The following is a 26,568-nucleotide window of genomic DNA, read 5'->3' as shown; positions in this document are numbered from 1 at the left end:
GGTCAAGACCTTGGTCTGACTGGTGGAGTGGCTCAAGTTGTAGAATGCCTGACCAGCAAGCTCAAGGCCCTGAGTTCAAACTCTAGTACCAATAAGAAATTTAAAAGCTGGCACCGGTGGCTCATTCCTGTAATCCTAGCTACTCAGGAGGCCGAGGTCAGGAGGATCACAGTTTGAAGCCAGCCTAGACAAATAGTTTGTGAGACTCTACCTCAGAAGACCCAGACATTTCACAAAGGAAAACATACGTATGGCTAACAGATGAAAAACTGCTCATCACCACTACTCATCAGGAAAATTCAAATCAAAACCACAATGAGATACACCTTACCAAAGTAAGAATAGTTACTATCAAAAAGACAGAACAGGGACTTGTGGGTATAGCTCAGTGGTAGAGCACTTACCTAATGTGTGAGTGAGGCAGGCTAGAATTAGGGAAAGTTTGGGACTGACACCCCTCCCTGACAGCTTTAAGAACTCCATTGTAATTACAATAAGTTAGAAAGAATGGAAACTTCCTTCCCTCAAGGGTTGGGCACCTGAGAATTAACATAAGTGTATGTGCCAGTTCATCCAGCTCCTCCCTCTGGCTCAAAAGTCTAGGGAGCCAGGTAATGACACACCCAGCTCCTATTCCCCTCCCCACTCATTGATTATTGGATAGAAATCATCTGGTTCCTCCCTTCCCATAGGTTATGATAGGTTTTTATTATTATTATTATTCATTTATTCACATGTGCGTACATTGTTTGGGTCATTTCTCCCCCCTGCCCCTCTTATGATAGGTTTTTAAAGCACTGAAGAGGAGAAGCACGCTCTCTTGCCTTCCAGATTCCACCTTGGCCGTTCCATGCTCCCCTTTATATTTCCCTTCCCTAAATTTTAATAAACTCCATTTACACCCATGTGTCCTGTGATGGATTCTTCCTTGAAGGACCCAAAGAATTTGGAAGTCTTATGAAACAGAGCTAAATAACCTCTTGCAATTGCTTTAAGTGGGGTGGGGAGGAGGCTAACGGGGAGAGATGATGGAGCAATATAAATAATGTACAATATAAGTCTAATTAGAATTATCACTCCAAATCCCCCCTGTAGAATGAATATTTCCTAATAAAAAATTTATAAAAAAAAAAAAAAAGAATTTGGAAGTCTTCTAATCACAGACTTTACCAGCACCATTAAAATGAGGACCTGGGTTTGGTCCCTAACATTGCAAATGAAAGAATTTTTATATTCCCAACACAAAGGAGCAATAAATGTTTGAGTTGATGGATTTGGTCAGCGCATTGTATACATATACCAAATTAGCCACACTGTAACCCATAAATATGTGAGATTTTTTTTTGTGATACTGAGGCAGAACATATCAGGGAAACTGAGGCATGAGAAACAGCAGCCAGAAATTTACAAATAAGTATTTATACTAATGAAGAACTTGATTAAAAACATAGATACTGCTTTTTTCTGCTTTAAACCTTACACTCCCTCAAAAATTGCAAAATTTATTAAAAACAGAAAAAGGAGTTGGGTGCCAGTGGCTCACACCTGTAATCCTAGCTACTCAGGAGTCAGACATCAGGAGGATCTCAGTTCAAGCAAGCCTAGGCAAATAGTTCATAAGACCCTATCTCAAAAAACTCACAATAACGGGCTGGTGGAGTGGCTCAAGGTGTAGGCCCTGAGTTCAAGCTCCAGTACCGGAATAAAACAAAACAAAACAAAAAAACAGTGCCACAAAAAAAGAAAGGAAAAAGAGCAGCTCTCTCTCTCTCTCTGACCTTGTCCACTTGCCCCAAAATAATTAGTGTGCACTGAGAACTGAGCGAGTGTATCTTAAAGAAAGATACTTATCCTGGAAAAACACCTGGGCACAAAATAAAAGCCAAAAACCCTCTGGGCACAAAAAGTGTCCATAAAGAAAAGTACTTATCACAGGGATGGATACCTGTCCTGAAGGGAGCATCTGACAGGACCCAAGTTTTGTTTAAAGGGATGTTCAAACATCTATGTCATCATGACCCAAACTTAGTAATAATTGGGCCCAATTGATAAGACAGTGTAGCAGCAAAAGCAACGTATTATATTGGGTGTCAGAACAAAGGCAAGCAAGCACTTTTCCTAAGATAAATTCAAACAAACCCTCAACCCACTTTTTCACTTTAGAATACCCCTGATGTTAGAGCACTCATTGCACCTGTTATCAGATGTGCTGACACCACGTCCGGATTGTATACTATATTTCCATCTTTTCTTTCTTTGCCTTGCTTTGCTAATGAACTTCATCTCTACCGCAAAGTGTCCTAAAATTCTTTTTTTGTGCCAACATGAAGAACTCAATACACAAAAGCCAGGCAAAAGCCTCCTCCCTTCTGAAGACCTCCTCCTTTAGTGTCACCAGTTCTGGTAGCTGTCCTCGGGATTGAACCTGGGACTTTGCACATGAAAGGCAAGCACTCTACCACTTGAGCCGCACCTCCAGCCCATTATGCACATTTTAAAAATTCCCTTCCAATAGGGAATTACTCAAAGGGAATTCTTAGTTTCTGCTAGTATCATTCCAACACTTCCTAATTTACTCGTTTCTTTTTACTGTAGCTAGTCAGAATTTAATCATTTTATTGCATTTGTTTTTACAGTTAACTTCTATTTATGTCAAGTGACACTGAATTCTCAGATTTTTTAAAGATAGATTTAATCTTTAAAACCAAGAATTAAAAGAAAAATAAGTAACTATATAGTACTGATGCATGGATGACACGCGCAGGAAGTCCGTCCTTCAGTCCTTCAGTACAGATAAATGATAAACAGGAATGGCAAAATCCATAAAGTGGTTTCTGAAATGATTCAAGTTTGGGAAATACTACCCAGGGAATCAATACAGATCTGAACTATGCTGAAGCAGTCTGAAGTAATGCGCTATTTTCAAGGAGAATCTTCCTAACTCAAAAAGCCCTGGGAGCAGGAGGAAGAGGTCTGTAAACAGTGGTGGGGATGGGCAGATGAGAGATGTGGGAAAAGACAAGGGCATAACCAGAGCTGGTGGCTTTGTAAGAGGCACTCAAATTGCTTTTGCTGAAAAGCACTGACTCCTTCTTGGGCCCATGAATTAACTAATAGCAGGAGAAAAGCATGGCATCTGTCATCCATTTTTGTATCTGTCTTTGTCTAAGCCATTCTCTCTGCAGTCACTTTGCAATCATTTTGTATTCTAGGAAAGACAGATGATAACATCTTCAGTACAAGGGACAGAAAGTACCACCACAGTAAACCTTCCTTAGTTTGGACCACCTGACAGTTGACAATAAATCCAGAAAACAACTTCGGAACCTCTCCCAGAACCTTTAGACTGAGATAATGGTCAATCAGAACACACCTGTGACTGGAACTGTTTATGCATTTCTTTGTCCTCTGCCCCCAGTTCTTTTGTCTTCTAAAACCTATTGCTCATGTCTCTACCCCTAGGATGGCTGAAGATGAACTGAGTGCTTACTCTGCCTCTTCCCAAGGCATGTCCTTTCTCTACCTTCACCATGCCCCTTTATTTGGCGTTTAGGGGCAGGTGGCCAGACCTAACACATGAAATCTCAGGAGTTTGGGTCTTGGACCCAAAACTCCAGTTTCAGTTTCAGAACACAGTACCAGGAACAAAGAAGGAAGCACAGGCAGGTTTTGACACAGAAGGGACTGTAGATGTAGCTTAGTGATAGAACACTTGTGCAATGCCCTAAGTTCCAGCACCAGCAAAACACACACACACAGAGAAATGCACGGAGTTTTCAGTGGTTAAAACAGGAAACTTGCATCCCCAGAGGTGACTGAGCACAGGCACCAGTTGATCATGTCAAGGTGTCTCAGAGTTTAACCCCAAAAGTTGGTTTAAACCAACTTTTAACCAAAGTTGGTTAAAAGTTCCAAAGGTTCCTCTTTCCAGGCTGGAAAGATTTTTCCCTTAAAGTCAACTCAGGTATATAATTGAATTTCCATCAAGAGGTACTAAGTGGGCATAACTTTATGGTTTAGACTTTTTTTCTTTGCTTTTTCTTCCTTAAAAAAAATTGCATGACTTTATTATAGTCTGGTGATGATAAATGAAGCTTAAAAACTCCTTTCAGGGCTGGAGATGTAGCTCAGTAGTCAAGTATTCATCTAGCAAGTATGAGGCCCTGGAGTCTATTTCTGTTAGGAAAAACGCCGCTCACAAAGAAAGCTCATGAGGAAAAGTCTCACGTTCATACAGCAAAGTTTAATCGCAGGCCCAAACTGCTAGGCTGGCCAGGGAAAAGATGGCGCAGCAGCGATTCTGGGCCAGGCGTGGCTTTTATAGAAGTGGGAGGTTAAAGAAGTTAGCGCATGTGTGGTAGTCTCTGGTAGGGGTGGGGTTGTCTTAGAGTGTGGGAATTTCTGCTAAGGGTGGGGCTGGCCTTGGAAGTTTCTCAAGTGACATCTGAGGATAAAATGGCCACCGATTTATAAATGGCAACATTATCGTACTATCGATTTCCAGCACCACAAACACAAAAAAACCTTCTTTCATGTATATATATAGCACTTAGGTCTGCATGGCTTGGAGTGAGATTGCCAAAGCCTTGCTCCTTAGCTATGTGACTTTGAGCTAGTGGTTTAATCTCTCTGTGCCTTAATTTTCTTAACCTTAAAATGGAAATAATTCCAGACTCATAAATGACAAAAGGCACTAAAATGTAATGCCCTTAGAACCTTCTCCTAATTTTTTTTTTTTTTGTGGTAATGGGGTTTGAACTCAAGGCCTCACAGTTGTTGGGAAGGCACTGAATCACTTGAGCCACTCCACCAGCCAAGAACCTTCTGTTGTAAAATTTATACATAATGAGCACTCAAAAAATGTTTGCTCTCATTAAAAATAAAAGAGGAGGGGCTGGGTGTGATAGTACAGGCCTGTAGTGCTGAGGCAGGCTAGAACTAGGGAAAGTTCAGGACTCATTAGAAAATATATGACTTAATATTGCGTTTCAGATTGACCATTCTCTGGCTCAGGGACCACACCTATCTGGCCTGGGAACCTCCCATGCCCGTCCTCACTCACTGATTATTGGATGGGAATCACCTGGTTCCTCCCTTCCTCTAGGTTAAGGTAGATTTTAAAAGCACCTGGAGAAGAGACACATCTCTTGGCCTCCAGATTCCACCTGGGCCCCATGATGCTCCCCTTTGTATTTCCCTTCCCTAACTTTTAATAAACTCTATTTACACCCACGTGTCCTGCCATGGATTCTTCCTGGTGGGACACAAAGGATTTGGAAGTCTTCTGATCACAGACTCCACATGCCAACAATACAGACTATGCAGGAGATCCTAGGTAGGAGGTTTGCAACCCAAACTCAACCCAGGAAAAAATGTGAGACCTTATCTGAAAAATAACAAGCAATATCTGAAAAATAACAAGCAAAAAAAAGTGCCGGGTGTGTGGCTTAATTGGTAGAGTGCCTGACTAGCAAGTAGCAGGCCCAAGTTCAAACCCTAGTACTGCCAATAAATAAAAAGTAAAAATAAATTTTAAAAGGAGGCTATGAATGTAACTCAGTGATAGAGTGCTTGCCTAGCATGCATAAAGCCCTGGGTACAACTCCGAACACCAACATTAATTAATTTAATTAAAAAAAGAAGGAAATATACCCAACAGAAGCATTTACATATATTCACCATAACACATGTTCAAGAAGATTCATAGCAACACAGCTCATAATAGCTCCAGACTAGAAAGAACCCAAACGACCATCAATAGAGAAAAAATAAATTATGATAAATCCATGCAATGGATACTACACAACAATAAGAATGAATAGCTGGGTGCTGGTGGCTCGTGTCTATAACCCTAGCTATTCAAAGGCAGAGAATCAGAAGGATTGCAGTTTGAAGGCAGTGTAGGCAAAAAGTTTGTGAGACCTTATCTCAAAAATATCCAACACAAAACAGGGCTGGTAGAGTAGCTCAAGTGATTGAGTGCCTACCTAGCAAGTGTGAGGCCCTGAGTTCAAACTCCAGTACCACCCCCCCCACACACACACACACACAAAAGACTGAAAAAAAGGCTGGCAGCATGACTCACCTATCATGCATAAGGTCCTGAGTTCAAACCTCAGTCCTGCCAAAGGGAAAAAAAAAGAATTACAACCACAAATAAAAATATAAGTGAGCCTCACAAACATAATACTGAACAAAAGAAGTCACAAAAGACCTTGTACTGCGTGAGTCCATTTATATAAAATTTTTAAATGGGCAAAACTAATCCATGTTGTAAGAAATCAAGATAGTGGTTTCCCTTGGGGATGGGTAGTGACAAGAATGAGGTTTCCAAGGATACTTTCAATGTTCTTTTCTGATCTACCTACTGGAGTATACTGACTTTGAAAATTCATTGATCTGTTCACTTGTGATGTGTTCATCTTTCAGTAAGTTTGTTATACTCTAATTAAAAGACTACTTAAAAGTGGAAGGAAATAATACCCATATAAACTATGACAAAAAATAGCTACCCTTATTATTTTGAGATAGATCCATGTGGATAATTTTCTACACATATATCAGCATACAAATAGAACAGCTCATGATAAATGCTTTTTTATTATTACCTTTTCCACTTCTCAGTATACATTTCAAAATCTGTTTCATGTGCAACTTCACTTTAAGTGGCTATAGGGTACCCACTATATATGCATACCATAAATAATTTAATCAACTATCTACATCTGAACATTTAAGCTCTCTCTACTTTGTGGTACTGGGGCTTGAACTCAGGACCTACACCTTGAGCTACTCCACCAGCCCTTTTTCGTGAAGGGTTTTTTCAACATGGGGTCTTGTGGAACTATTTGCCTGGGCTGATTTTGAACTGCTATCCTCCTGATCTCTGCCTCCTGAGTAGCTAGGATTACATGCTTGAGCCACTGGTGCCCAGCTTCTCTCTACTTTTTGCCAGTATAAAGAGCACATGGCAACAAGAATGCTTAATTAATTTTGTACTATTTTTCCATTACCTTCTTTCTGTATTTTTGTGGGAAAGTTTTAAAATTTTACTCCTTCTTTCCTTTCACTCTGATCTTTGCTCTTTCACCATGCTAAATTATATATATATATATATACCTATAAAGAGGTAGTCTTTACTTCACAAAAACAGAATCAAATACCTTTCTCTAAAACCCAGTTTTAAGCCTTGTTAAGAATTTTGTATGTATTTTTGTATGTATTTTGAGGTACTGGGGTTTAAACTCAGGGCCTCATGCTTGTTAGACAGGTACTCTACCACTTGAGCCATTCCACCAACCCTAAAACCTGATTTTAAAAATGAAAATTTGGCCAACCCCACAGAAATCCCTCCAGAGCAATAGATGTAGAACTAATACTTTTTTTTTTCTTTTAGTGGGACTAGGGTTTGAACTCAGGAATTTGCATTTCCAAATGCGAGTGCTTGCAAAGCAGGCACTCTACCACTTGAGCTATACCTCCAGTCCAGAACTAAGACATTTTTAATCTGGAGCCTACAATCTACATTTTCAAAGTACCCATCACAATATTCCATGGAATGAGTGTACCATGGCTTTAGTCAGTCATTCTTGTATTAAGAACACTAGGTCTTAGCTATTACAAAATAATCTACAGTGAAACAGCTCCTTGTGAACAGCTTTCCCCAGCACCCCAGAAAGCAGATATCAAGTTCCAGAGGACAGATTCCAGCAAGTTCCATAGGTTCCTCTGTCACTCAGTGAGCCATAGTCAGGTCCTCTCCAAGGTCTGGATCTAAGCTGAACGAGCTTCCTCCTTGAATAAGCTATCTCAGTTATAGGAATAGTGGTTGCCTCCCATATTGTTTAGAATTCTCTTTACTTTGTTACTAGCCAAACCCTCCTTACTGTAATCCCCTGTTATAGTTCATACTTCTTCATGTTAAACTTCCTTCTTCCGATTTCTAAGTGGTTTCTCTCTCTTGATTAGACTCAGACAGATGCCACTGTTACCATCATTTTTCCTATCTTCCTACTGAGAACATTCAGGTTGTTTCCAGGTTTTAGGCAATACACATAAGCCTGCAGGAGATATCCTTGTACATTAATCTTGTGTACTGATAGTTTTGTCTGTGGGCTCCTCCCCCAAATTGGAATTGCTGCTTCATGAGAGAGTTCTTATGAATGAAAGGCCTCTCAGACCATCGTCTGCTAGACCCATTCTCCTCACTGCCTGCTTTTAACCAATGTCCCAATGCTTTGGCCTTCTACTTGACAGAGAAAATGCAGGTTGTCTCACTTCATAACCTCAGGTCCATTTCAAAGATCTTGGTTTTCATCCTTCTTCGTCCTTTTCTCTGAGGAAAAAGTGTCCCTCCCTCCTCCAAGCCTAAGTAGCCTCTATATTTCATCCATCTATTCTTTAAACTAACAGAGTTCTTTCTATGAGGGGGCCCGGGGCTAAGAGACAGTGACATGGAGATATGTGAGACATGGTCCCTGCACACACTGGGGCCTTTCCTCTCTTCTTGGGGTTTATTCCTTTTTATGGCCTTTTTCTCATCTCTTCAGCATTCTGACTCTTGTGCTTACTTTTCTGCCTGCACGTGTCCTCATTCTCCTCCAAAATCATCTCCCTGGATCTAACTTCTCTCGTACGAAACTGTCCTTGACATTTTTTTCTTTATTGCCAAATTTCCCAGAAGTGGCCTTGGCTCATTTCCTTGTTTTCTCTCATCTCATTTGCTCTTTTCCCCTTGTAATCCTTGACTCGAAACTACCCCAATTCATAATGAAGTAAGTCAATATGTTCCACTAGTTTCAGTTAAAACTGCTGTCTAGGAAGTTGAAGGAGTCAAGGTAAAAGATGCCAAGCAGACATACCGATTATTTCAAACTGAAATCTCTTGTGGAACTGTAACTGCAGGAAGAGCCATTTAGCCTGTCTTTTCCCTAGATGCAAGCCATAACAATTCTTTTTTTTTTTTAGGGTACTGGAATTTGAACTCAGGGCCTTCACCTTGAACCACTATGCCAGCCCTTTTTTGTGATGGGTTTTTTTTTTTTTTCTTTTGAGATAGGATCTTGCAGAACTATTTGCCTGGACTGGCTTCAAACCACAATCCTCCTGATCTCTGCCTCCTGAGTAGCTATGATTACAGGTGTGAGCCACTACAGCCCAGCTGGTCCAAGCACAAGAGGCCAGAACAATACTGAAAGTATGAGCATTGAAAGTATGAATACGTGCATGGGAGTGATATAAATGCCATACTCAGAAAAATTACCTCTCCCATGGAGTGAGGAGACTGTGATTTGAGGATTTCAACTGTATCTATAATGCTTTGGATCGTAAGCTGGGTAGTGACTACACAGGTAATTGTTATATTATTCCTCACACCTTTTGGCTTCTCTGAACTCCTTTAAACAAAAGGCATGACTATACCAACTGCAAAGGACAATTTTGATTAGTCATGAGCTGATTTACTTTCCTTTTTAAAGTCACAATAATGTAATAAAATATAATTGCAAGTGTTTATTAGATGCTTACTAGCCACAAGATACTGTTTGAGACTCTTTGCTTATATTAATCTTTATAATCATCTTTAATCTCATAATAATCCTAATAAGATAGTTATTTTATTATCCCTGTTTTATAGATGAAGGCTTAAAGAAGTTTTGTTATTTTCTAAAGAAATTAACATAAAAGAGGCTCTGAATTCATTTGCACCAGGCACAGCAGAAAGGAATAATATGGCATTAGGTGGAAATCAGGAAGATTAGGCTAAAATATTCTTTTTTGTTTGTTTTTGGCTTTTTGTTTTGTTTTGGTCCAAAATATTCTTGCTGTGCTGACTGCTGGTGGCACATGCCTGTAATCCTAGCTGCTCAGAGATCAGGAGGATCATGGTTTAAAACCAACCCCAGGCAAATAGTTTGTGAGACAGTATCTTGAAAAAAAAAAAACCCAAAAAAGGAGGGGGGGATGCTGGTGGAATGGTTCAAGCCATAAGAGTGCCTGCCTAGCAAGTGTGAGGCCCGGTGGTCAAACACCAGTGCTTCTTTTTCCTTTCCTGATTCCAATAAACTGGGGGGGAGGAAAAAGGGGGTGAAATGATAGCTAAAGTAAAATATTCAAAACTGAAGTTGAAGAATCTAGTAGGTAGAACAAAAAAATCAAATAAATGGAAAACAGGATACAAAAGATTAAATGTTAGAAAATAAGTCCAAAAGATCTGATATGAGTTATAAAAAGAAAATAGAAAAACAGAGAATTGTATTTTTAAAAAATGTTGAGGGCTGGAGATGTTAGCTCCATGTGGGAGGAGAGTAGAACACTGAACTGAAGGAAATAAGTTTTAAAAGTGATAGGGCCAGTGAAATGGCCAGCAAATGATGCACTTACACATCTTTGTGCTGTTTAAAACAGGTGATACTGGTTTTGTTATTTGAGAAAATACATATGCACACATTCCAACAGCAGCAGCAGGAGCAGGGACAGCAGTGGCAACAAAATAGGTCCCACACAGTGGTCTTAGAATGAATGGCACCAGACTTCTCAACATCAACACTGAAAGTTAGAAGACAGTGGAGCACAGGTGAGGTGGCTCCCATCCATAATCCCAGCTATTACAAAGGTACAGGCCTGACACATAACAGTTCAAGGTCAACCCACCCCCCACCCCCAGAAAGTTAAAACACTCAACAAATAAGCTGAGTATAGCAGCACACACCTTTGGTCCCAGCTAAACAGGAGGCTGTAGATAGGAGGATGGGGAGCTACAGCCAGCCCCAGGCAAAAATGCAAGACCCTATATAAAAAAAACCTAAAGCAAAAAGGGGTGTGGAAATAGTTCACATGACAGAGTCCCTGCCTAGCAAGTGTGAGTCCCTGAGTTCAAACTCCAGTCCTAACAAAACCCAAAAAACCCCAACCAAACAAAGACAGAGCAGGTGGAGTGGCTCAAGTGGTAGATCGATCACCTGCCTAGGTAGTATGAAAAGCTTGAGTTCAGAACTTGTACTGCCAAAAAGAGAGAGAGAGAGAGAGAGAGAGAGAGAGGCAACCTTAAAAATACTGGGTGCAGTGGTATACATGTGCAATCACAACACTCAGGAGGCTAAGGCAGGAAGATTAGAATTTGAGACCAGCTCGGACTACATGAGACCCTATCCTCCAAAAAAAAATAGAGTGAAAAGATTTTTCCTTCTTTGGAACAACTTACATTAAGATGAAGTTCAATATTTAACATGTGTGATTTTATTTCTTTTCAGATGTGCATACTTCCCCAAAGTCATCACCATAGGCAAGATAACATTTCCATTATCCACAAGAGTTTCTTTGTACCCTTGGTAATCTATTTTCTTCTACCTTACTTCCCCAGACAACCTGTGATTTGCTTTCTGTTCCTATTGATTAGTTTTGATTTTCTTTTTTTCTTTTTTTTTTTTTTGAGGTGCTGGGGTTTGAACTTAAGCCTATACCTTGAACCACTCCACCAGTCTTTTTTGTGATTTTGTTTTTTCGAGATAAGGTCTTACAAACTATTTGCCCAGGCTGGCTTCAAACCGTGATCCTCCTGATCTGTGCCTCCTGAGTATCGAGGATAACAGGTGTGAGCCACTGGTGCCCACCTAGTTTTGATTTTCTAGGAATTTTACACAAATGGAAATATATAATATGTAGTCTTATTATTATTTCCCATCTTACATCAATCAATGTGAAGATTTTGAGATTTATGCATGTTGTTGCAAGTACTGGCAACCTATTGTGTTTTTCTCGTTGGTTTTTTGAGACAGGAGATTGCTATACAGTCCAGGCTGCCCTTGAGTCTGAAACCCTCCTGCCTCAGCCTCTTCAGTACTGGGATTATAGGCATGTACTACCAAGCCTTGCCAACCTATTTCTTTTTGGGGGAGGTATTTATATTTCATTGTGAGGATATACCATAATTGTTTATGCATTTGTCTACTGGTGAGCATTTGGGTTGTTTCCAATTTGTAGCTATAATGAAGTAAAGTCACAATAAACACCTATGTAACAACTTTGCTGGACACATGTATTCATTTCCCTTAAGTAAATGCCTATCGGTAGCTAGATTGTGTACTGTATTTCTGAAAAGTTTAACTTCAAATTCTATACTTAAACTATTAATTAAGTGATGAAAGCAAATAGAAACATTTTCAGACATTTAAGAATTCAAAAACAGTTGGGCACCAATGGCTCACATCTGAAATCCCAGCTTACTTGGGAGGCTGAGATCCGGAGGATCGCAGTTTGAGGCCAGCTTGGCAGTTCCAGAGGACCCCCCCCCCATCTCCAAAGTAACCAGAGCAAAATGGACTGGAGGTGTGGTTCAAGTGATAGAGTGCCTGCTCTGCAAATGGGATGCCCTGAGTTCAAACCCCAATCCTACTCCAAACATTGAAAGGATGGAAGTTCCAGGCCAGCCTGGGCACAAAAACAAACAAACAAACAAATTTTGTGGGTTTGTGCATGGCAGAAAGCATAAAAATAAGAGGATCTCAACCCAGGCCAGCCGGACGAGAATCAAGACTATACCTCTGAAATAACCAGAGCAAAAAGGGCCGGAGTTGTGGCTCAAATGGTAGAATGCCTGAGTTCTAACCCAAGTATGCAAAACCAAACCAAAACCCTCAAAAACAGCTGTTGTAGAACCGCTTGAGGTCCTGGGTTGATCCCCAGCACTGGGAAGAGAAAGAGAAAGAAAGAAATGTTGGAAGCAAGGAAGGAAGGAAGGAAGGAGGGAGGGAGGGAAAGAGGGCAGGAGAGATCTCAAAATAATTTAACACCCATATATCCAATGTCAAAGCTATTATAAGATAGCACTCCAGAAAAAATGAAAAGACAGTGAGGCTACCATTGTTTTTGAGACAAGAACCAGGGGTTCAGGGGTTAACAATGGCATTATGATTTTCATGGACCTTGGATGCTTTTGTCTTGTGGGCCTCCACTTCCATGAAAAAAAAAAATTGGTTTTGTTTGTTTTGTTTTGTTTTGAGATGGTCTCACTATGTAGCACAGGCTGGTCTGAAACTGAAGATCCTCCTACCTTAGCTTCCCAAGTGCTTTATAGGTGTGCAGTACCCGGCTCAAAGTTCTTTTTCTTTTTGCGGAACAGGAGTTTGAACTCAGGGCCTACACCTTGAGCCACTCCACCAGCCCTTTTTTTCTGATGGTTTTTTTTTTTTTTTTTTTTTTTTTTTTTCTTTTTCTCTGATGGTTTTTTTCAAGATAGGGTCCTCGAACTTATTTGCCTAGGCTGACTTCTAACTGAGATCCTCCTGATCTCTGCTTCCTGAGTAGCTAGGATTACAGGATTACAGGATCATAGCTTCAAAATTCTTTTAAATTATATTTTATAACTGCATTGGTGGTAAAGACAAATATTAATATTATATTAATTTTAAATATTAAAACATCTTCTGAGCTGTGGGGTATAACGCAGTAACTCAGTGGTAGAGTATTTGCCCAGCATTCCAAAGGCCTCAGGATTCATTGCCAGCACCGGAGGAAAAAAAAATCTTCCTTAATCCAAAAGTTTATACAGTGTGTGTGTGTTTGTGGGGGAGTCATGTGGGAAGGGAAGGGGGAGTGAAGGAGATTAAGGTGAGGGTGTATGGTTGATAGACTTCATATACTTATATGACGTAGAACAAAAGAAACCTCTTGCAATTGCTTTAAGTGGTGTAGGGAGAGAGTTGAGGGGGAGAGACAATGGGGTGATCTAACTAATGTACAATATAAGCCTAATTGGAATTGTCACTATAAATCCCCCATACAATGAATATATCATAATAAAAATGTTTAAAATAAAATAAATAAATCACAACAGAGCATTATGAGCAAAAGTAAATAAATAAATATTGTGCAAACATTTACAGAAGCAAAAATGTATAAGTTTAGTACATGTAAAATAACAAAGTAATGCTCTCTTTTATCAAAATGCATTACATATAAACCTGGTCAATAGAACTTTTAGCATTTTTGCTGTTTGTAATCAGTAACCTTCAAGAAACCTGCCACTTGGGCAGTCCTCCTATTTAAAGTCTGACCTACAATTATATGTCTTAACTAAAGAGTGTTAATGTATATATGAGATGAGACACATCTATTTGGGATCATAGGCACTGTCTCCCAAAATTGTAAGAGATCAAAAGTTTTAACTTTTTTTTTAACAGTGATGTACACACCTATTATCTTACCTAGCCAAAAATTCTAAATTTTACTCAAAAGGGAAAAAAAGCTGAATTAATATATATCTGACATCTATGTAGCTGTGATGCTAATTTTTGCTGGCTACTTTGTAATGTATTCATACCCCCCAAATATATAAGCCTTCTAAAATACAAAGTTTAGGAAAAAAACTTTACCAAGCAGGTATATTATGTCCGTGTGTTCCTAATTATAACAAAGGACACTTAATGTTGCTGGTGTAATGCTGTCAATCATAATTATTTTCCTAATATGCTGTCTGCAATGAAAATAACTAGATGTTCTGACAGTTGTTAAACTGCTTTTCAGTATTTTGATGTCTGTTCTAAATTCTTGTCATTAGCAGTCTAGTCAAATCTGTGGAAATGATTCTAACAAGTACTTATTTGTCAGTCTTTTAAATATTTGCTCTTGTTGGCTTTTTGTATTTTTTTATGAAACTTTTAACTGTGTCTGTTGACATTCTGCAACATGTTTAAGATGTCAGGACATCATCTATAGAACAAAAAAATTAAAAATGAATGCAGCCTAAAGGTTATTTCTTCTAAACCTCTCAGTTTCTTATAATTTGGCCAAACGGGTCTTATTGGCACTGCCTCCTACATGACCTGCTTGTTGCTTCCGCTCCAATGTGGGATCAAAGTGAATATCCAGGAAAGAGCTATTCCTGCAACTAGAGACTTTCATTAACCAAATGGTGAATTAACAAAATCTTCAAAGGAGACTCTTCAGAGACAAACAGTTTGGAGACAATGTGACAGCTTTCACATCCAATGGTGTCACCTGTGCCAGACCCCCAAAAATTTACTAAAGCCAAGAGGTTTTAAAGAAGTGCTCTTATGCATAGCTATCATGCCCTTGCAGGCACTTTTGACAGAGAGCGAACTCATATTTTTGGCCAAGGCCTTCTATTTGAGTAAAGGAAAAAAAATGACTTTGTCTGCTGACTATAAATGTATCTTTTAGTAGTCACAAAGGTATTTTAAAATGGGTTCCCCTACACAGTTTATTTGACTAAATGTCTTCTGACTTAAAAAAATAATAATAAATAAATTAAAACATTTTCATGTTCCTTTAAGAAGGATGATGGGCCCTAAGCCCTTTGTCTATCAGGTCTGAAAGAAAATACATTGTTCCTGCCTGATTGATATAGGCCTGGCATGAGATGGTTTCCATGATTTAATCATGTCTAAGCAAGAGTGAGGTTATATTGATTAGATTTTGGCAATGGGGTATGGGGCTACCCTAGAACTGGGATTGGGCCCATCACACTCACATGGAATTTCTGCTATCCATTGAGAAAGAAAATAGTACTGATGCCAGAGAAATGAACCATGAACTGCAGATGTGACAATTTAGAGGGGGAAAAATAAAAAGGGAGAACAGCAAAGCATAATTACCAGGTGAAAAGGTGCTCCATAGTAATTGAAGGTATGCAAAATAAGACAATAAGGTATTTTCACACATCAAATTGGCAAAAATTTGTTTGATAATATCCAGATCTGAGGAAGTATAGAAAAAAGGGTGCTCCAATATATTGCTGATAGGAATCTAAATCAGTATGCTCTTTTTGGAGGGCAATTTGGTAGTAGCCCACCCCTATAATCCCAGCACTTAGGAGGCTGAGGCAAGAGGATTATGAGTTCAAGGCCAGTCTGGGGCTACATAGTGATACCCGGTGTCAAAACAACAAACAAAACAAAACAAAATTTAAATGTGTGTGCCTTCATCTCAGCAACCCAATTTCTAGGTATCTAACTGTCTAACACAGGGAAACATGATCACTGTTTGCAGAAAAAAGCCTGATAGTCAAAATTTGTAAGAAATCTTACAATTTATTAATAATAACACTGTGATTAAATAAACTATACTAAATACATACTATGGAATATGATTAAACAACTATAAATAGAGTAGGTCAATTTGTACTGACAGGAAAAGAGCTATAAGACATATTTTATTCTATTTTATTTCTTTTTGTGGTGCTAGAGATTGAACCCAGGACCTCACACATTCTAGGCAAGTGCTGTACTATGGAGCCCCTTACATATTTTAAACTGAAAAGAAAACCACAATAATTTTTACCAGTTATATGCTATCTCAGTCTGCTAGTACTGCCATAAGAAAACATCATAGACCCGGTGGATTACCAACAGAAGTTTACTTTTGTAGTTCTGGAGGCTGAAGTCTGTGATCAAGGGTGGCTGGTTTATTTTCTTTAGAGGCCTTCATTCTTAGCTTGCAAATGGCCACCTTCTCTCTGTGAGCACATGCAGCTCTTGTGTGACTTCTCACAATGAGGTGAGAGCCTCACCTCATTGACCTCACTTAACCTTTATCTCCTGAAGGGTAACCTCCACATTACACTGGAGGTTAGGGTAAATTTGGAGGGGTATAGAGGGAGCATAATTAAGTGTTTGACACTTAGTCTTGTATACTCCTTCCTTCCTTCCTTCCTTCCTTCCTTCCTTCCTTCCTTCCTTCCTTCCTTTTCTTCTTTTAATCCTCTTGCCTCAGCCTCTCAAGGGATTATAGACTTAAGCACTATGATCAATCCACATCTTATTTCCATAAACCAAGGACACAAAATTATATGTTTCAAATATACACACTCTAGATTTATATTGATATTAAAGTTGACTAAGGACTGAACACACCTGGACATAAATTACTTAAATAACAAAGTTCATAAGTTGTCTTTCAGGAAAAGCTTCCAGAATCCACTCAAGGACAGTTTGGAACTGTTTTTTTAAGAATGAACATAACAGAAGAAAGTCATGGCCATCTAGTCAATGACTTTTTGATGTCACAAGGTCAAAATCCCCATTACAGTACATAACACTTCTCCCAAAAGAAATCTGTGGGCCAGACATGATGGTGCACACCTGTAATCCCAGTTATTCAGGAGGTGTAGGTAGGAGGATCAAGGTCTGAGGCTAGCCCAGGGAAAACAGTGCAAAACCCTATCTGAAAAATAAACTAAAAGGAAAGGACTTGGGGTGTAGTTCAAGTGATAGAGTATAAACTTGAGGCCCTCAGTTCAAGAAAGAAAGAAAGAGAGAGAGCCAGGTGCCAGTGGCTCACACCTGTAATCCTAGCTACCCAGGAGGCAGAGATCAGGAGGATCAGGGTTTGAAACCAGTCAGGAAAAATACCCAACCCTATGTTGAAAAATACCCAACACAAAAAAGGGTGGCACAGTGGCTCAAGTGGTAGAGCACCTGCGTTCAAACCCTAGTACTGTCAAAACAACAAGCAAATAAGACAGAGAGAGAGAGAGAGAGAGAGAGAGAGAGAGAGAGAATGTGACTTGGCAAGAGACATGATAGCTATTTACACCTATGCTAAAACTAATCCCTAAAACTCCCCTTTCCTATAACTTCGCCTTCTATCTATTGTAGAAGACTGATCAGGGAGGCAGATTTGAGCTTTACCAAAGCTCCTGGCCTCCTTGCCAATTGACTAAACAATAAAGCTTTTTACTTTTTGCAAAAAAATTTGGTACCAGAGTATTGACGTCTATGCCCTTTGGGCAGCAGCCTTTTCTGCATAAACATATACAATCACTATATACATTATATGTATCCAGCATAAATAGATATGTAGTATATTTATTTATGTGCAATACATTTTATTGCACAGCAGGCATAAAACATCTCAGAGCTGGGCATTGTGGTATACACAATGTAGTCTCAGCTATCAGGAGACTGGTAGGAGGATCATTTGAACCCAGGAGTTGGAGACTGGCAACTACCTGACATCGTAGTTGGAGAAGGAGAGTAGATGAGGTTGATGAGGTCTTAAAATTTTTTACATCAAGCATTTTATTCATATACTGTGCCATACATATATTTAAAAGTGCAAAAAAAGTTATTTGCCTATGGAAACCTACTCCTTCCATAGCAAAACTAACACTAAAGCTGGACCTGTGGTTGGCAAAGACCCAGCTCATTCTTTTTTTTTTTTCTTTTTTGAGACAGTCTTACTATGTTACCCATACTGGCCTCCAACTCTTGATCCTTCAGCCTCAGCCTCCCAAGTACCTGGGACTACAGAAGCACTCATTCCATTATTTTCCATTCACACTACCTCTCTGTTTATATTTCTCCCAACAGTCTGTGTCATTCTCATTAATTGCATGTCTCTCACTTTTCTTAATCACCAAATGGCTTGAAATACACACTCACTTGTTTCTCCTCACACCTTATTAACCTGAGTCCTCACTTCAACCCCCACCACGTTGCTGAAGCTGCTTATAAAGGCCCCATATCAGGGTGAGGTTGCTTAACTGCCAGGGGAACTGAGTGCTGAGAAAGCTGAACACACAGAAAACTGCCCTGCTCTGTCCAAGCCTATGCCTGTCATTAATGACAATAAAAGCACCACTGCAGCAGCTCTGACGCTCCATGGAGTCTATTCCCAGCAGAGATGTCCTCCAAGACCCAGAGATGGCTGTCCTCCAAGACAGTTTGAGGATCAAAGAAATTTATGGGAGAGTCCGTTATAAAGTGGAGAGCACTATGAAACTGTTCCCTTTTTCAAAACCTTAAAAATTATATGCTTTCAAGCAGCAGTATATGCACAAGGAAAAACATTTAAATGACAGCAATGATGTGGTGAGAAAAACTCTCACCTTGAGCTTATTCTCTTCCTCCAAAGAAGCAACCATTTTCTATATCATCTTCTTGGCCACCATGGTTTTAGCTATAACCCTTATACACACAAGCATATGTGAGTGTATACGTATTCTAGATGAGATTGTGCACATTTAGAGTGGTATGACAGTAGACATGTACATACTCTAAATTCACTTTTTTGTTTTTGAGTCCAGGGCTCTACCTTTGAGCTACACCCCTAGCCCATTATATTCTCTTTTTTTTTTTTTAGCTTCAGTAGAACACATTGTGCTATAGTTTGCTTTTTTCCACCTAACAATGTATCTCAGAGATCATTCCGTATGCATACGTACAGATTCGTCTCATTGTAGAGGCCACAGAGTTTTCTACTCAGATTTTCCCTACTAATGGACATTCAGGTTAGTTTCAGTCTTTTGCTTTTTTTTTTGGAGGCAGGGGGACTGGAGTTTGAACTCAGGGTCTCATGCTTCCAAAGCAGGTGCTCTACCATTTAAGCCGTGCTTTTAGTCTTATTTGCTCTGTTTATTTTGGAGATGGGGCCTCCTGAACTATTTGCCTGTGCTGGCCTTGAACTGTGATCCTCCTGATTTCAGCCTCCCAAGTAGCTAAGTTACAAGCATGAGCCATGGGTACCCGCCTAATCTTCTGCCTTTTCTTTTTCTTCTTCTTTTTTTTTTTTTTTTTTTTTTTTGGAATTAGGGTATACTTGGTGTACAGAGGGGATTCATTGTGACAATTTCCAGTAGGCTTACATTTTACCTTGTTTAGTTGGCCCTCACCAGCTTTCCCCTGAACCTCCTCCCTGTCCCACTTAAAACAATTGCAAGAGGTTTAATTGTTCTATTTCATATATGAATTCTATCAACTATATTCCCTTATCTTCATCTCCCCCATTCATCTTCCCCTCTCCCACAAGTATTCCCCCACATACTGTACCTATTTAACAATCCTGGAAGGGGTAAGGGAGAGTAATGGAAGCGGTTCAACTGACCAAAGTAAAGTAGACTCACAGTGCAGATACATCTAGGAACCCTTTTGAACATGGACTTAGGAATTAATAGTGAAAGTCTTCTGCTTTTTCAAACCATGCTACAATTTATAACTCTGTTCAATTGTCTTTGCATACACATGTGAATATTTTGGTACAACATATATCTAGAAAAGGAATTTCTACATCACAGTAGTTGCATTTTACTCTTGGTTGATAGAGTATACCATAGAACACAGCCTGAAGCCAAGTGCTGGCTCAGCCACTTATTAGTGGGGAGAACCTAGACTAACCACTCTATCACAGTTTCTTCATTTATCATAGTACCTCTGTGTAGGTAATAGTACCTGCTTTGTAAGGTTGCTGCGAAAATTCAACTAGTTAACATGTAAAAACTGCTTAGAAGAGTGCCTGGTATGCAATAAACACATACACAACAATAGGCTTTATTATATCATTTTGCAAATTGCCTTTAAGTAAGTCATAGTAATTTATTTCCTTGACCCTTATCAACATTTTTTTTCAGACTTTTTTATTTTTTTGGTAGTACTAGGGTTTGAACTCAGGGCATGTGAGCCACTCTGCCAGCCCCTTTTTTGTGTTGGGCATTTTTAAGATAGCATCTCACAAACTATTGCCCAGGCAGGCTTTGAACCGAGATTCTCCTGATTGCTGCCTCCTGATTTGCTAGTATAACAGGTGTGAGCCACTAGCACCCAGCTATTTTCAGACCTTTTGAACTTTGTCATTGTGTGATGGGTGAAAAAGGTATCTCATGATATTAATTTTCTTCCTACCACTGACTCCCCCTTTCTTGCCTCCTTCCCTGGCTTTCAAGACCTTCTCAATATTCTTCACCTTTTTTCTGACCTTATTTCCTACCATTCTCCTACATACACCCACTACTTATTTTCAGAACCCTTTAATATGCAATTTCATCACTTCTAAATTTACCAGATGAAATACACAAGACCCAGTTAAATTTGAATTTCAGATGAACAATGATTATTTTTTATCTTTCAAATTTAACTGAGTATATTTCTATTTGCTAAGTTTGACAAACGTACTCCCTGTATTTTGCACCCCTAATGCAGTTAGCAATTTCTGTCTCACATCATTTTAGTTAAGTTCATAAAAGAATGAAAGTCTTGGGGCTGGGGAATATAGCCCAGTGGTAAAACACTTGCCTAGTATGTGCAAGGCCTTGGATTTGATCCCCAGCACCAGGGTGGGGAGGGGAGAGAATGACAGTCTTGATCAGGCAAGGGCTGGATCTTTTCTTTCTTTGCATTGTCTATCAGGCAGAGAACACATCATTTTCTCAGGAAATATTTGCTAAACTAAATGTAAGGGTCTTTTTTTAACAATAGGGGTACAAAAAATTGTTCCTTTTTCCTCATTCCTTACCTAACTTCCTTCTCCAGCAGTTGTTTTTGAGAAATTTAAGTAACTAGTTATTAGATACCTAATCCAAGCTCTGTTAAATTATAACTTCATGTATACAGATTTATAGCAGTTCAAATGGGTTAATTAAAATATAAAGAATGTATTGGTTAGCTTTTCATCACTGTGTACAAACACCTGAGAGAAATTAATTAAGGGAGAAAGGATTTATTTGGATCACAGTTTCAGAGAGTTCAATACACGATCACTAAGTCCCACGTGCTTAAGCAGAAAATCATGAAGACCTCAGCATGTGAAGAGGAGGTTTTCACCTCTTGGTGGACAGAAAGCAGACAGAAGGAATGAATGGGGCTAGGATCAAGATATTCCCCAAAATCTTTCCCTAGTGATTTACTTCCTTCAGCTAGGTCCTACCTCCGAAAGTTTCCATAACCTTCCAAAATAGCACCACCAGCTGAAGACCAAGCATTCAATACATAAGCCTGTGGGGGAACAGTTCATGTTTAAACCACATTTTACCCCAACCCCCAAAGGCTCATGGTCATCTCATAATGCAAACTGCATTTTGTCCATGTCCAAAAGTCCCCAAAATCTTAATAGTTTCAACACTGTTCAAAAACTCAAGTTCAAAGTCTCCTCTTAATACAAAATCTTAGCTGTGATCCCCTGTAAAATCTTTAAAAAGTTATATTCATATTTCCAAGATACAATGGCACAGAGTAAACATTCTCATTCCAAAAGTGAGAAAGTGGCGGAGACAGACAGGGGGAATGGAACCAAAGCAAGACTGAAAACCTAGCAGAACAAATGTTAAATCCTAAATCTCCATGTTTGGCATCAGGGTCATGTGGTGTTGTGATGTGAGCTCCCCTGGGCTTGGGCATTGCTATTTGTAACCCACATAGCCTCTCTCTTGGGCTGGGTTCATTCATTGTCTGCAGCTTTCCTCAGCACATGTTCCATGTTCCTAACATCTTCAACATCCTGGGGTCTGCATTACAGCTTAGGCGTCACCTCACAGCTTCTCACATTATCCTCTTAGGAGCTGCCTGTGACCTCTCAGGCCTTCCTTTGAAATCTGGGTGGAAGCCCCTATGATCCCATAACTCGTGCATTCTGTGTGCCTGCAAAACTACAAAACCAGTATCACATGGATGATTCCAAATTCTGCCTCCAGCTTGAGCAGCATAAGAATCCCGTTGGACCATGACTGCAGTGGTCTTAGGGGACTTTGAACTTTGGCTTTTGAACAGTGTTGGAACTATTAAGATTTTGGGGACTCTTAGAGATGAATGCAATTTGCATTATGAGATGACCATGAGCCTCTGAAGGCTGGGGTGAAATGCGCCTGCATTGTTGGATATGAGGAAACACTTCCCCGGGCAGCGCTATGTGAGCACAGTACCTCAGAGGCTCTCTCTTCCTAAAGGAAAGTGTTTCAAAGGAATTTATAATTTTACACCCAAGAGCCTTTAATGGATGAAGTCTGGCCGGTTCTTGAGATGTCGTCAATGCATCTTCCCATTGTTCCAGTGCAGAGTGTTTAACTTCTTTTGAATGGGGCTATCTCTTGAACTAACACATACTCTTTGTCTACAACTTTCAACACAGAACTTTTCTGACAATACTGAACATTTTCCAAATCCTTCTTCCCTGCTTTTGTGCTTCTAATTCTCACTGTGAATCTAGCTAAAAGTGGCCAGTACCATGCCACAGCCTGAATTTTATGCCTTCTTAAAACTTCCTCTGCTAAAGTGAGGGCATGGTTCAAATGATAGAACTCTTGCCTAGCAGGCTCAAGGCCCTGAGTTCAAACCCCACTACCATTTTTTAAAAAATCAATTATCACCAGGAGTGGTGCCACACATCCTGTAACACCAGCTACTCAAGAGGTGGAGATTGGCTGGATCACAGTTTGGGGCCAGCCTGGGGAAAAAGTTAGAGAGACCCTATCTCAACAAAAAAGCCACAAGTGGTGGTTCCCACCATGTGGGAGGTATAGGGAGGAGGATTGCAGTCTGAAGCCAGTCCCAAGAGAAAGAAGAACAAAACCCTGGGTAAAATTAATTAAAGTAAAAAAGGATTAGGGGTATACCCAAATGGTAGAATGCCTGACTAGTGTGAAGCCCTGAATTCAAACCACAGTACAGCCAATATTTTTTTTCCTGTGCCAAAGTAATTACTTCATTTCTTTTGAATTAGTCTCATTCAAAGTTTCAAGACAGATATAAAATGTACATAAATTATTTCCCAGAATCACCCATTAAGCTCTGCTTACAGCATTGTAGCTCTTCTCTAGCCCACATCCCTAAACGTTTTCAAATTCCTTCCATAAATGAGTTCCAAAGGCTAAAGAACCACACTGCCAGGTTTAGTCACAGCAAGTTCTGACTCCTGGTACCAATTTTCTGTACTAGTTAGACTTTTTTATTATTGTTGTACTGGGGGTACATTGTGACATTTACTGAAGTTCTTAATACTAGTTAGATTTTTGTCATAGCAAATATCTGACAGAAACAACTTAAGGGAAGGATTTTATTTTGGCCCAGAGTTTCAGAGTTGGTTGGCTCAGTGCATTTAGGGAGAAAAGGGACCAGAAAGAGTCAGGGATAGGACACCCCCAAGGATCCATTCCCAGTGACCTACTTTCTTCAGCTAATTTCCAGAATCTCCCAAGATAGTGCCACCAGCTTAGGACCAAGCATCCAACACATGACCCTGTGGAGGACATTTCATATTTAAACTCTAACAAAGAGGCAGTAAAGTTTGGTGTATCTTCTACATGTTTAGGGTTTGGCTTTCCCACTGACTAATTGTACCATATCAATCCAGTTCTTTCATCTCTTGCAACCTCAGTGTTTTAATCTATAAAACAGTAATAAGTAGTACTTTCAGATTGTATGGTTAAATCAGACAATCCGTGTCAAGTATTTAGCATAGTAAGGGTTCAGTTGATGCTAGCTATCAGGATACTAAAAATTAGGAACTTTTAATTTTTTAAGTCATTAATTTGGTCAAAAATGTTTATTGCAGCTTGTATGTGCATGAGCAGAGAACTGTATTGGTGATGTGAATAGTGACAGGTAAAAGAGACTTGTCTCCATTCTCATAAATCTTACCATCTAGCATGAGAGATAGCTGGGAGTCAGGAAAAATAACATGAATAAATATATAATTACAAACTGTGAAATGTTCTATGAATGAAAATACTGTAGGCAGAGTGGCTCAAGTGATGAGTGCCTGCCTAGCAAGCATGAAGCCCTGAGTTCCAACCCATGTACCACCAAAAAAAAAAAAAAAAAAAAAAAGGAAGAAAGAAAGAAAGAAAATACCGGGGACTGTAAGAATTTATAAAAGGGACACTGAACTAGTTCAGGGAGATCTTCTTTGAGAAAAGATACTTGTGGGCTGGAGTGTATGTAGTTCAGTGGTAGAGTACTCACCCAACACATGCAGGCCCTGGGTTCAATTCCCAGTACACCCCCCTCCATACAACACTTGACTTTAATAATTGAACACCTGCCACGTAACAGTATATTAGCTTGCTAGTGATACCATAGCGAAGTACCGAAGACTAAGTGGCTTAAATAATAGAAAGTAATTTTCTCAGAATTCTGGAGGCTCCAAGTCCAAGATCAAGGTATAGGCACCTTGAGTTCTTTTTTCTTCACTTGTAAATGGCAGTCTTCTTTGTCTTCCCATGGAATTTCCTTATACCTCACTATATCTATATTTCTTTTTCTTACAGGAACTCATATTGTATTAAGAGTCACACTAATGACCGTATTATTACTTACTTTCTTCTTTAAGATCTTAACTCCAAATACAGTCACACTTTGGGGTGGGGGTTATAATTTTAAGATATGAATTTTGGAAGTCACAACTCTGCCCAGTAAAGTCAGGAACTAATCTATACTCCTTATATGCATATTTTACAGTAACTTTATTCTTGCTATTTTATAGATGATAAAAACTGAGGTACAGAGGGTTAAGCAGTTGCCTACGTTCATATACAATATCTAGAAATCAACAGAGCTGGGACCTGAACCCAGATAACCACCCACCAAAGGCTTATGAAATAAAGAATGAGTTCAAATGGATTATAGGGAGCTTACAAGACAGAGGAGTATATGCAAAGGCACTGGAGTGGAAGACAGCTTGACACATTTAAGAAAATGAAAGAGTTGAGCAGAGCCAGGCACTCGTGGCTCATGCCTGTAATCCTAACTACTTAGGAAGCAGACATCAGGAGGATGGTGGTTCAAAGTCAGCCTGAGCAAACAGTTCTCGAGACCCTATCTCAAAAAAACTCATCACATAAAAGGACTGGTGGTCTAGGCCCTGAGTTCAAACCTCACTACCTTAAAAAAAAAAAAAGGATGAGCAGGTGATGCTAGAGAAGTGGATCATGGCAGTTCTTACATCCCACAGTGAGGGTAAGGGTTAGGATTTGGGTCTTTATCCTAAGAACAATGGGAAACAATTGTAGGATAATTCTACCTGCTGAACAGAGAACCCTCCAAGGGAAGTGTAGAGATCTTAGTTTCACTTTTTTACAGTCAAGGAATCTGCGATTTAACCTATTTTTCAATATATTATACCCTGGCTAAACCTCCCTGACATTCACAGAAAATTTTTTATTTATTTATTTTTATTATTATTATTCATATGTGCATACAAGGCTTGGGTCATTTCTCCCCCTGCCCCCACCCCCTCCCTTACCACCCACCAGAAAAATTTTTTTAATGGGACTAGAGTTTGAACTCAGGCTTTTGCACTTGCAAAGCAGGAGCTCTACTGCTTGAGCCACACCTCCAGTCTATTTTGCTCTGGTTATTTTGGATACGGGGTCTTGTGAATTATTTGCCTGGACTGGCCTTGAACCTCGATCTTCCTAGGATTACAGGACTGAGCCACCTCATATAGCTCATTCACAAATCTTAAAGGCAAAATGTGTATAGGGATGGACTGCAGCAGGTGTGAACTATTTAAAACAGGTGGATATGTATTTGAATGGGTAATGTAGCACAAGGGTGTTGTGTGCTATGCTGGGTTCTCCAGAGGCAATAGGAAAGTTCAGAATTTCAATTCTGCTCCAGGCCAAAGGTTTATTTTGGTCTATTAGCCAGCCTGAAGCAGAGAAATTCCAATTCAGCATTGTAACAATAAGGTCCAGAAGATTTGATGCATATTTTTAGTAGTTGTATTCCTCATATAATGCACATCCTATAAAATTCACCCCTTTTACCTTTACAATGATTTTTTGGTAAATATAGGGCATTAACTCTCACAATCCAATATAGGGGCATATCCATCACACCAAAAAGA

At 39.5% G+C, this 26,568-nt stretch overlaps 1 pseudogene; it reads right to left on the bottom strand.

Moving 5' to 3' along the window:
* LOC109696899 (c-Myc-binding protein pseudogene) overlaps positions 1-26,568 on the bottom strand; it is a 31,091-nt pseudogene that overhangs the window by 3,561 nt on the left and 962 nt on the right.

The sequence above is a fragment of the Castor canadensis genome, chromosome 1, assembly GCF_047511655.1.
Source record: "Castor canadensis chromosome 1, mCasCan1.hap1v2, whole genome shotgun sequence".
Classification (NCBI taxonomy): Eukaryota; Metazoa; Chordata; class Mammalia; order Rodentia; family Castoridae; genus Castor; species Castor canadensis.
Note: the sequence above shows the minus strand (reverse complement) of the source record. Positions and strands in the feature narration are given on the sequence as shown.